This window comes from Triticum aestivum, chromosome 6A (assembly GCF_018294505.1).
Source record: "Triticum aestivum cultivar Chinese Spring chromosome 6A, IWGSC CS RefSeq v2.1, whole genome shotgun sequence".
In the NCBI taxonomy this organism is placed as follows: domain Eukaryota; kingdom Viridiplantae; phylum Streptophyta; class Magnoliopsida; order Poales; family Poaceae; genus Triticum; species Triticum aestivum.
The window spans coordinates 526,675,999-526,689,280 of record NC_057809.1 but is presented as its reverse complement, the minus strand read 5'-3'; positions in this window follow the sequence as shown (position 1 = coordinate 526,689,280).

Genomic DNA, 13,282 nt, shown 5'->3' with positions numbered 1-13,282 from the left:
TAACTTGTCCAAAGTTGCTAAAATCTGCCAAGAACTAAAATTGGGAAAAGGCTAGATTTTTATTTGGTCAGTAGTCTAATCACCCCCCCCCCCTCTAGACATACTTTCGATCCTACACTATGACTATGAGATTATGCAACTCCCGTTTACCGGAGGAACACTTTATGTGCTACCAAACGTCACAACGTAACTGGGTGATTATAAAGGTGCTCTACAGGTGTCTCCAAAGGTACTTGTTGGGTTGGCGTATTTCGAGATTAGGATTTGTCACTCCGATTGTTGGAGAGGTATCTCTGGGCCCACTCGATAATGAACATCACTTAAGCCTTGCAAGCATTGCAACTAATGAGTTAGTTGCGGGATGATGTATTATGGAACGAGTAAAGAGACTTGCCGGTAACGAGATTGAACTAGGTATTGAGATACCGACGATCGAATCTCGGGCAAGTAACATACCGATGACAAAGGGAACAATGTATGTTGTTATGCGATTTGATCGATAAAGATCTTTGTAGAATATGTGGGAGCCAATATGAGCATCCAGATTCCGCTATTGGTTATTTACCGGAGACATATCTCGGTCATGTCTACATAGTTCTCGAACCTGTAGGGTCCGCACGCTTAAAGTTTCGATGACAGTTATATTATGAGTTTATATGTTTTGATGTACCGCGGGTAGTTCATAGTCCCGGATGTGATCACGGACATGACGAGGAGTCTCGAAATGGTCGAGACATGAAGATTGATATATTGGACGACTATATTCGGACATTGGAATGGTTCCGGGGGTTATCGGATATATACCGGAGTACCGGGGGTTACCGGAACCCCCCCCCCCGGGGGGGGGGGGGGGGTTAATGGGCCTACATGGGCCTTAGTTGAGAAGAGGAGAGGCGGCCAGGGCAGGCCGCGCGCCCCCTCCCCCTCTAGTCCGAATTGGACAAGGAGGGGACGGCGCCCCCCTTTCCTTCTTCTCCTGCTCCTCCTTCCCTCCTTCTCCTAATCCAACAAGGAAGGGAGGGAGTCCTACTCCCGGTGGGAGTAGGACTCCTCCTGGCGCGCCCCTCTCCTGGTCGGCCGCCTCTCCCCCCCCCCCTTGCTCCTTTATATACGGGGGCAGGGGGCACCCCATAGAGACAACAATTGGTCATTGATCTCTTTAGCCGTGTGCGGTGCCCCCACCACCATTGTCCACCTCGATAATATCGTAGCGGTGCTTAGGCGAAGCCCTGCGTCGGTAGAACATCATCATCGTCACCACGCCGTCGTGTTGACAAAGCTCTCCCTCAACACTCGGCTGGATTAGAGTTCGAGGGACGTCATCGGGCTGAATGTGTGCTGAACTCGGAGGTGTCGTGCGTTCGGTACTTGATCGGTCGGATCGTGAAGACGTACGACTACATCAACCGCGTTGTGCTAACACTTCTGCTTTTGATTTACGAGGGTACATGGACAACACTCTCCCCTCTCGTTGCTATGCATCACCATGATCTTGCGTGTGCGTAGGATTTTTTTTTTGAAATTACTACGTTCCCCAACACATCGGGATGGTTCCGGGTGAGTTCGGGCATTTACCGGAGTACTTGGGGTTACCGAAACCCCCCGGGGAATATATGGGCCTTATTGGGCCTTAGTGGAATAGAGAAGAGGAAGGCCAAGGTGGAGGGCGTGCCCCCTAGCCCAATCCGAATTGGGTGGGGGGGCGCCCCCCTCCTTCCCTCTCTCTTCCCCTTCCTTCTCTCCTTCTCCAACTAGGGAAAGGGGGAATCCTACTCCCGGTGGGAGTAGGACTCTCCCTAGGGCGCGCCATAGAGAGGGTCGGCCCTCCCCTCCTCCAATCCTTTATATACGGGGGAGGGGGGCACCCCATAGACACACAAGTTGATCTCTTAGCCGTGTGTGGTGTCCCCCTCCACAGATTTCCACCTCGGTCATATCATTGTAGTGCTTAGGCGAATCCCTGCGTCGGTAACTTCATCATCACCGTCATCACGCCGTCGTGCTGATGAAGCTCTGCCCTGACACTCCGCTAGATCTAGATTTCGTGGGACGTCACCGAGCTGAACGTGTGCAGATCGCGGAGGTGTCGTACCTTTGGTGCTAGGTTCGGTCGGATCGTGAAGACGTAAGACTACATCAACCGCGTTGTCGTAATGCTTCCGCTTACGGTCTACGAGGGTACGCAGACAACACTCTCCCCTCTTGTTGCTATGCATCACCTAGATGGATCTTGCGTGTGCGTAGGATTTTTTTTGAAATTATTGTGTTTCCCAACATCATATTGGTAGGGGGTTAGGGTTAGGGTTAGGGCTAGGTTTAATCTTGCAATGGTAAGGGGTTAGGGATACAACAAATTTAGTAGACCGTAGATCGTAACGTTGATTTGTATTATGTTGTGGTAAATTTAATTTTTTATATAGGTTCATGTTTAAGTTACATTTAGTTTGTGATTCATGTTATGTTGTAGTAGATGTTTTCAATTTTTATAAGGATTCATAACAAGCTAATGTTTTAGCGAAACGTTAATTTATTTCCGTTTCGCCATATTTTTAGCACTTAATATGTCCATTTTAGAGCAGAGGTCATGCCAAAAAAATCGGCCATTTTTAATTTGTGTCTCTGCATGTTTTAGGACATTTTTTTGTTGATTTGTGAGTCATATAGTGTTGTAGTACATTTCTTCAATTCTTTACAGGGATTCATAGTAAGTGCTAATATTTTGGCGAAATGTTGATTATTTCCGTTTCATCAAATTTCTAATACTTAATATGTCCATTATTAAGCATAGGTCATGCCAATTTTTTGTAGAACCTAATTTTGTAGACCTCATAAGCCTGCTTATATGTATAGTTGTACTAGCTTATCTAGCAGTGTTGGTAATCTGTGAACGTTTGTACCTCATCGTTTAGAAATTTTTTCCGCCGAGTTTAAATCTTTCATTTATGGACACACAAAATGGATGGGGATGAGCTGAATGAGATCCCCGAGTGTCCCAACTGTTCCAACAATAGAGGTATGTGCGGCGATCCTCATCTAGAGAATGATTGTTTCTTCTCCCTAACACTTAAAAAGGTTACAGATATCATACGGTAATTAGTTTTAATAATTGATGCACTTATTTCCTTCTTAATTAAGTATATCTTAAGATTTTCACTTTAACGTGTAATTTCTGTTTTTTTATAATTCAACTAGATTATCCCCTACCATGCAAGGCTTTATGTCCTAGAGAAGCTCGATTTCCCTGACATGGATGAGCTTCCTGAGAGGACTGCTTACATTAAGATGAAACATGGTTTCATTTTCCAAGCTACGATCTACAATCATGTGGGTGAAACATATTTTGCTTGTGCAAATTGGTCTGGGAAAAAGTGGTCTGAACTGCTTGGTGGAATGATACGGGCCTGAGTTGCATCGCACACACTAGTAGAAAACAGGGCTTTGGTCCAGGCCGGGTCAGCCCATTAGTCCCGGTTCAGTCCAGAACCGGGACCAATATGGTCATTGGTCCCGGTTCGTGAGCCCAAGGGGCTGGCCGGGCCACATGGGCCATTGGTCCCGGTTCATCTGGACCTTTTGGTCCCGGTTGGTGGGATGAACCGGGACCAATGGGCCTCGCTCCTGGCCCACCACCATTGGTCCCGGTTGGTGGCTTGAACCGGGACCAAAGGCTCCCCTTTAGTCCCGGCTCAAGTCACCAACCGGGACCAATGAGGTGCCTATATATACCCCTCGCTCGCGAGCAGAGCACCCCAGTGCTCTGTTTTTCTCTGGCCGAGGGGGAGAGGGCTTGGTGGTGCTCTAGCTCACCTCCTATGCACACAAGGTGTTCGATGGAATGCCCGAGCCACACTACTTAAGCTTTCTCCTCTCCAATCTCGACCTCCAAGCTCCATTTTCCATAATATTTGTCTAGGTTTAGCGGTCTGTCACGCCCCGTCCCCGTCTTCACCGCCGTCGATCACCCGTGCCGAGATCATAGCCGGCACCACCGTGGTGAGCCTCTTATTCTTATCTTCTTTCTAAAAGGAAAAATATTCTTACTTGTATGTTTACATAGATACTTGTATTATTTTCTTACTTTTATTATTGCATCTTATATAGTGCGATGGTTTTGGTATCCGCCCCCGTCGGCCCTCGTCCTGTCTATGATTCGAATGTGGTATATATATTATCTTTATAACTATTGGTTCGTTTATTGTTTATGAAAATTATGCCGACAAACGTGACATAGATTTTATTTATGTAGGATGTATGTGAATCGGAAATGCCAACCGACCCTATTGTCGAGAGGTTAAACTTAGTTGAAGAAGAAAACAATTTGTTGAAGGAAAAATTAAAAAAATTGAGGAGGAGAAGATGATATTGGAGTTGCATGTTGCGGATGTCATCGATGATCACAAGATCAAGATGGATGCAATGCGCTTGAAGATTAGAAAGATTAGAAAATATGCCATTCATACCGAGGCTTGGTATCATTATGCCGTTGGATCAATTGTTACCTTGGTTGCGATTATGATCGCATTTGTTTTTGCATTGAAATGTTTTACATAGTTTCAATGTATGGTTTAATTAATTAGATGCTCTGGAGAGCTATATGTTGTTAGATGAGAACTATGTATGCACTTTGGTTTTAATGTGATGATGAACTTCTATTAATTTGGACACTTAATTATATATAATGCACGCAGATGAACCGGCAATGGATGTACGGTGACAGACACACCCGCGAGTACATAAGGGCGTGCATGAGTTTCTTGATGCGGCTGAGGCAAACAAGCAGAATGGTTTTATGTGTTGTCCATGCACTGAATGTGGGAATACGAGGTCTTACTCTAACCGGAAAATCCTTCACTCCCACCTGCTTTACAAGGGTTTCATGCCACACTATAATGTTTGGACGAGGCACGGAGAAATAGGGGTTATGATGGAAGACGGCGAAGAAGAAGAGTACGATGACAACTATGTGCCCCCTGAATATGGTGATGCTGCAACGGGGGGAGCTGGTGAAGATCAAGAGGAACCAGACGATGTGCCCAATGATGCTGCAACGGGTGAAGCTGCTGAAGATCAAGAGGAACCAGACGATGTGCCCGATGATGATGATATCCGTTGGGCATTGTCGATGCAAGGACGCAATGCGAAAGTCAAAAGGAGAAGCTGAAGTTCGGTCGCATGTTAGAGGATCACAAAAAAGGGTTATACCCCAATTCGAAGATGGCAACACAAAGCTCGGTACCGTACTGGAATTGCTGCAGTGGAAGGCAGAGAATGCTGTGGCTGACAAAGGATTTGAGAAGCTACTGAAAATATTGAAGAAAAAGCTTCCAAAGGATAACGAATTGCCCGACAGTACATAAGCAGCAAAGAAGGTCGTATGCCCTCTAGGATTGGAGGTGGAGAAGATACATGCATGCCCTAATGACTGCATCCTCTACCGCGGTGCATACAAGGATCTGAATGCATGCCCGGTATGCGGTGCATTGCGGTATAAGATTAGACGAGATGACCATGGTGATGTTGACGGCGAGCCCCCCAGGAAGAGGGTTCCTGCGAAGGTGATGTGGTATGCTCCTATAATACCACGGTTGAAACGTCTGTTCAGAAACAAAGAGCATGCCAAGTTGATGCGATGGCACAGTGAGAACCGAAAGAAAGATGGGAAGTTGAGAGCACCCGCTGACGGGTCGTGGTGGAGAAAAATTGAGAGAAAGTACTGGGATGAGTTTGCAAAGGACCCAAGGAATGTATGGTTTGCTTTATGCGTGGATGGCATTAATCCTTTCGGGGAGCAGAGCAGCAATCACAGCACCTGGCCCGTGACTCTATGTATGTATAACCTTCCTCCTTGGATGTGCATGAAGCGGAAGTTCATTATGATGCCAGTTCTCATCCAAGGCCCTAAGCAACCCGGCAACAAAATTGATGTGTACCTAAGGCCATTAGTTGAAGAACTTTTACAGCTGTGGAATGGAAACGGTGTACGTACGTGGGATGAGCACAGACAGGAGGAATTTAACCTTAAGGTGTTGCTGTTCGTGACCATCAACGATTGGCCCGCTCTCAGTAACCTTTCAGGACAGACAAACAAAGGATACCACGCATGCACGCACTGTTTAGATGACACTGAAAGTATATACCTGGACAAATGCAGGAAGAATGTGTACCTGGGCCATCGTCGATTTGTTCCGACCAACCATCAATGTCAAAAGAAAGGCAAGCATTTCAAAGGCGAGGCAGATCACCGGAAGAAGCCCGCCATGCGCACCGGTGATCACGTGCTTTCTATGGTCAATGATTTAGACTATGTAATCTTTGGAAAGGGTCCCGGTGGACTAGTTGTTCCGAATGACGCTGAGGGACACGCACCCATGTGGAAGAAGAAATCTATATTTTGGGACCTACCCTACTGGAAAGACCTAGAGGTCCGCTCCTCAATCGACGTGATGCAAGTGACGAAGAACCTTTGTGTGAACCTGCTAGGCTTCTTGGGCATGTATGGGAAGACAAAAGATACACCTGAGGCACGGGAGGACCTGCAACGTTTGCACGAAAAAGACGGCATGCCTCCAAAGCAGTATAAAGGTCCTGCCAGCTACGCTCTTACGAAAGAAGAGAAAGAAATCTTCTTTGAATGCCTGCTCAGTATGAAGGTCACGACTGGCTTCTCGTTGAATATAAAGGGAATAATAAATATGCCAGAGAAAAAGTTTCAGAACCTAAAGTCTCATGACTGCCACGTGATTATGATGCAACTTCTTCCGGTTGCATTGAGGGGGCTTCTACCGGAAAACGTCTGATTAGCCATTGTGAAGCTATGTGCATTCCTCAATGCAATCTCTCAGAAGGTGATCGATCCAGAAATCGTACCAAGGCTAAGGAGTGATGTGGCACAATGTCTTGTCAGTTTCGAGCTGGTGTTTCCACCATCCTTCTTCAATATCATGACGCACGTCCTAATTCATCTAGTCGACGAGATTGTCATCTTGGGGCCCGTATTTCTACACGATATGTTCCCCTTTAAGAGGTTCATGGGAGTCCTAAAGAAATATGTCCATAACCGCGCTAGGCCAGAAGGAAGCATCTCCATGGGCCATCAAACAGAGGATGTTATCGGGTTTTGTGTTGACTTCATTCCTGGCCTTAAGAAGATAGGTCTCCCTAAATCGCGGTATGAGGGGAGACTGACTAGAAAAGGCACTCTTGGAAGAGACTCAATAATATGCAGGGACGGATATTCTTGGTCTCAAGCAAACTACACAGTTCTACAGAACTCTACCTTGGTGACCCCGTATGTCGATGAACACAAGAACAGTTTGCGCTCCAAACACCCAGAGCAGTGCGACGACTGGATTACATGTGAACACATCAGGACTTTCAGCAGTTGGTTGGAAACACGTCTCAGAGGTGACAACACTATTTGTGATGAGTTGTACTTGTTGTCCAGGGGACCATCTTTGACTGTATTGACTTACAAAGGATACGAGATAAATGGGAATACATTTTACACGATCGCCCAAGATCAAAAGAGCACCAACCAAAACAGCGGTGTCCGCTTTGATGCAGCAACCGAGAGCGGAAAGGACACATATTATGGTTACATAGTGGACATATGGGAACTTGACTACGGACCTGATTTTAAGGTCCCTTTGTTTAAGTGCAAATGGGTCAATCTGTTAGGCGGCGGGGTACAAGTAGACCCACAATACGGAATGACAACAGTGGATCTGAAAAATCTTGGGTACACTGATGAACCGTTCGTCCTAGCTAATGATGTGGCACAGGTTATCTATGTGAAGGACATGTCTACCAAACCGAGAAAAAGAAAAGATAAGGAAGCGAATACATCATACGATGAGCCAAAGCGCCACATAGTTCTTTCAGGAAAAAGGGACATCCTGGGAGTGGATGGCAAGACAAACATGTCTGAAGATTATGAAAAGTTTCATGAAATTCCTCCCTTCAATGTCAAGGCTGACCCAAGCATCCTGATAAACAATGAAGATTATCCATGGTTACGGCGCAATAAGCAAATGACACAAGCGAAGAAAAAGTGAAGACTTTCTCCCGCAACTATTATGATGATACCATGCCAACTTTGTAACACACGAACATGCTACCATTGTCCGTTTTGTACATGCACATGCTATGTGGGTGAAATTATAATACCATGCCAACTTTCAACTTTTTCAGAGTTCATTTGAAATGCTTTCATGTCTTATGGTTCGGCCCTCGTAATACCATGACCATTAGTCCCTCGCACATGCCAACTTTCAACTTTCAACTTTCTAAAACTAATGGCACTAACAGAAACTTTATAATTTTGCTCCTCGCCCCAGGCCCATGACCATTAGTCCCGGTTTGTGCCACAAACCGGGACTAAAGGGTTGGTCCTCGTTGTGGGCAGAGTTTAGTCCCACCTCGCCAACCGAAAGGGCTCACACCGGTTTATAAGCCCTTCCCTCTCTGCCTTGTTGAGCTCCTCTCAAAGTGAAAATAGATGCCCTAATAGAGAAAAGTTTAACCTAAATTCATAGTGAATTTCTCTGAAATTCATAGAAATTAATAGGAATTTAGGTTGAATTTTCTCTATAAGCGCATCTATTCTCATTTTTTTAGTAAGTTAATCACAAACTTGTGATTCAAACAATTTTCAAAGAATTCAAATTTTAACTATTCAAATTTGAAAACTAATGGCACTAACAGAAAGTTTATAGTTTTTCTAAAACTAATGGCACTAACAGAAAGTTTATAATTTTGCTAACCTAAAAGCAAACAGAATTAAAAAATAAATCAAAAAACAAAAGAAAATAAATAACGCAGAAAACAAAACAAAAAAACTAGAAAAAAATAGCAACAATAAGTATTTTGTTGTAAGTAGAAACAAAATAAAATAAATAAAGCAACAAAAAGTTTATAATTTTGCTGACCTAAAAGCAAAAAGAATTAAAAAATAAAGCAAAAAACAAAAGAAAATAAATAATACAGAAAACAAAACAAAAAAACTAGAAAAAAATGAAAATAGCAACAATAAGTATTTTGTTGTAAGTAGAAACAAAATAAAATAAATAAAGCAACAAAGAAAACAAAAAAAAGTGTTTTCAAATTTGAAAACTAATGGCACTAACAGAAAGTTTATAATTTTTCTAAAACTAAAAGCAAAAAGAATTAAAAAATAAAGCAAAAAACAAGAGAAAATAAATAATGCAGAAAACAAAACAAAAAGAACTGGAAAAAAATTAAATATAGCAACAATAAGTATTTTGTTGTAAGTAGAAACAAAAAAACAAAAAAAGTGCCACCTACTGGGCACCCACGGCCTGAATACGACTAGAAACCCTACCATGGGTCAGGATTCAGGCCCGCGGGAGGCCCAGTAGGCCCACAGGCACACATTGCGCGGTTAGGCCCGAAAGCCTGCTTTAGAGAGGAGCTCGAGAGGGAAGGCGCACCGCACCTTATAAACAGGTGCGTCTCCCTCTCAACTAGCGAGGTGGGACTAAACATTTGGGCGCGAGGCAGCACAAGGCCTTTGGTCCCGGTTGGTGGCACCAACCGGGACTAAAGGGGGGTATTGGTCATGGTTGGTGGCCGCCGCTTCCCGCCCATTGGGCTGCTGAAAAGAGGCCTTTGGTCCCGGTTGGTGGCACCAACCGGGACTAAAGGGGGGCATTGGTCACGGTTGGTGCCACGAACCGTGACCAATGCACCGTCTATATAAGCAAGACTTGTGAAAAATTTTGTTCAGTTCTTCAATCGCGCCCCGACGACGCTGCCAGGCTGCCCCTCTGCGCCTCGCCGTTGCCGTTGTCGCCCTGCCTCCAACGCCGTCCTGCGCCGCCCCGACGCCGTCGCCACCCCGCACCACCCCGACGCCGTCACCGCGCGCCACCCCGCGTCGTCGCGGTCTCTCCGCGCCGCCCCAACGCCGTCGCCTCCCCGTGTCGCTCCCCAACGCCGTCGCCGCCCCGCCTCTGCCTCGCCATCGCCTCTGCCTCACCGCACCCCAGCTGCCCCGCGCCGCCGTCGCCTCTACCTCGTTGTGGTCTGGGCCGGCACCGCCCCCCTCTTCCCCCTTTTTTTTGCAAACACATATATGTTTTTTCCTGCAGATTATATGTATATGTATGAGTATATGATGATGTATGAGTATATGTATGTGCTAAAAAGATAGATTTTTAGAAAAAATACTATTTTTCTGTTGATGATATGATGATGTTTTTTTCATATATGCATTTTTTCATATATGTATTAATTTTTTAAGTTGTTAGTAGATATCGATTTTAGGTTAGTGCATTTTATCACTGATTTTAGGTTAGTTGATCGATTTAGTGCATTTTATGTTTGTTGCATTTTATGTTTGTTGCATTTTAGGTTAGTGCATTTGCTAAGTGATATTAAGAAAGGAAGGAAAAGAAGGATAGGAAAGAAGAAAATAAGAAGAGGAAAGAAAGAACAAGAGGAGAGGAAGAAAAGGAGAAATAAATAAGAAGAAGAAAAAAGAAGAAAATGAAGAGGAGAAGAAGAAAGGAATAGTGGAGAAGAAGAGAAAATAGAACTATTCCTTTCTTCTTCTCCTCTTTTTTTTCTTCTTTTTTTCTTTGATCTTCTCCTCTAGCTATTCCTTTCTTCGAGGGTTCTATAGGGTCGAGGGATCAAGGGTCGAGGGTTCCAGGGTCCTCTAGGGGTCGAGGGTTCCAGGGTCGTTGAGGGTTCGAGGCGTCGAGGATCGCCAAGGGGTCGAGAGAGGTTTCCTAGTGTCAAAGTATTGAAGAAATCCATGGCTTCATCATTAGCCGGAAGTAACCAGGGCATGACGAAGTCCTCCAAAGTTATTTTGGAATGGTGTCCCGGATAGGATAATTTGCCTTTTGTATGAATTTCAGCAAAGGCCTTCCAAATAACGATATTTGGAAGGTTCTTGCTGAACTTTGTACCAAAAAGCGAATTATCTTATCTGGGACTCCGTTCCAAAATAACTTTGGAGAGCTTCGTACCATCATGCACTTGTTACTTTCTCCTAATGATGAAGACATGGTTTTCTTGAATCCTTTAACACTAGGCAACCTCCCGACCCCTCGGCGATCCTCTCAAACATGAGAGGAAGAAGAGGATAAAAAAAGAAGAGGAAGAAGAAAAAAAAAAGAGGAGAAGAAAGAATAGAGGAGTTCTATTCTTTCTTCTCCTCTTTTTTTTCTTCTTCTTCCTCTTTTTTTTATCGGGAACGAGGGTCATCGAGGGTCGTCGAGCGGTACAGCAGAAACCCTAAATAGAAAGTACAGTCGGTGTGAGATACATGTACCGTCGGTGTCGGACACTACATCCACGTCCCACAAGTGGCGCGGGCTTCGACGCCCACGTCACTTGTGGGACGTGGATGTAGTGTCCGACACCGACGGCCACATGTATCTCACACCCACAATACTTGCTATTTAGGGTTTCCTCTACCGTTCGGTGACCCTCGACGACCCTCGTTCCCGATAAAAAAAGAGGAAGAAGAAGAAAAAAAGAGGAGAAGAAAGAATAGAGGAGTTCTTACTCCTCTATTCTTTCTTCTCCTCTTTTTTTCCTTCTTCCTCTTCTTTTTTTATCCTTGAAGCATTGTCGAGGCCACAAGTCCTCTATTCTTTCTTCTCCTCTTTTTTTCCTTCCTCCTCTTCTTTTTTTATCCTTGAAGCATTGTCGAGGCCACCCCAAACCCTAGAGAAGCAGCGTCGAGGCCACCCCAAACCCTAGAGAAGTAGCGTCGAGGCCACTAATTAATATTAGTTCTACGTTTTTGCCACTAATATATCCATCTGTCATGTTTGAATAATAATTGCCATGTTGTCAATATTTGTAGAAACTATGGACACCGCCCGAGACGAAGTACAAGAAGAGTTGTTGGGGGACATATCGCACGAGGAAGTGATGCCATCTGCTCGTTGTTTCTCAACGACACCGATGGTCTGGAAGCAGCTGGCTATGATTATGATGGCTCCGATGACCTAATGCCAGTGAAAGAAGGAGACCGTGAGGACGGCTCTGGTGACCCAATGCCAGTGCAAGAAGGAGACCGTGATGACGTCTCCGGACTGAGTCCGGCCAGGTATATATATTAGTTAAGCTTCTGCTGACTAGCTAATTGATGCATTCATTGTTTTGGTATGTACACATATTAATTAAGTCTTTGTTCTTTTTTCTAGCCCTCCGGATCGAGCACAACTTCGGTAAAGAGATGAGGCCCGAAGAAAAAGTTGAGCTCGAATGAAAAGTTTGAGATCATAGCAATCGCGCCCGACGGCCAACCGATTGAACCCCTCCGGACAAAAAGCGCATTTGTTGCTCAGTGCGGGGTTTTGGTTAAGGATAAGATCCCGATCAGCATCCAGCAATGGTTTAAGCCGGCTACAGAAGATCCTGAGGTGTCTTATGTCAATGATATGCAGAAAAGTGATCTTTGGACTGAGCTGAAGTCAAATTTCACCCTACCGCCAGAGGATAATCCAGAGAAGCCAGTTAAAGAGCAATTAATCAAGTCTTTTACTCTTAAGAGGATGGCAGAACTATTCAGGAGGTGGAAGAAAGAGCTGAATAAGTTTGTCGAAAATAATGAGACACCAGAATTCAAGGGCAGATATGAGAAGATCAGAGATCACTGGCCCGCATTTGTGGCCCACAAGACATCGGAAAAGAGTAAGAAGATGTCGGCGATAAACAAGCAAAATGCTGCGAAGAAGAAGCATCACCATCGCACGGGGTCAGGTGGCTACCTCGTAGCCCGGCCTAAGTGGGCCAAGACTGAGAATGATCTGGTTGATAAAGGGATCGAACCAGAGACAATTAACTGGCCAGACCATTGCCGGACTTGGTTCTTCGGGGCTGGCGGAACCTTGGACCCTGTAACAGGGAAGTGCATTTGGACGAACGATCAAATGGACATACCAGTCAGGAAGCTTCAGCACTATATCGAAGCAGCGCAGCAAGGGACGTTCTTTCCAGACAGAGAGAACGACGAGCTCACAATGGCCCTCGGGAATCCTGAGCACCCTGGACGGACATGAGGCACGCCAGGCTCCATTCCGTGGAAGGTTGGGTTTCCGGACGCAGTCGGTTACAAATCCCATGAGAGGAGGAAAAAAGTGCAGCAGACCCAAATGCAAGCGATGCAAGCAAGGGTACAAGCGATAGAGGAACGAGAAGCAAATCGCAGCAAACGTACTGCCGAAGCTACCCCGCCATCTCAGCGGAGACGCAGCGTGGCTTCCACCGAGCTGCTTCAGCCGGAGCATGCCTTGACGGCTCC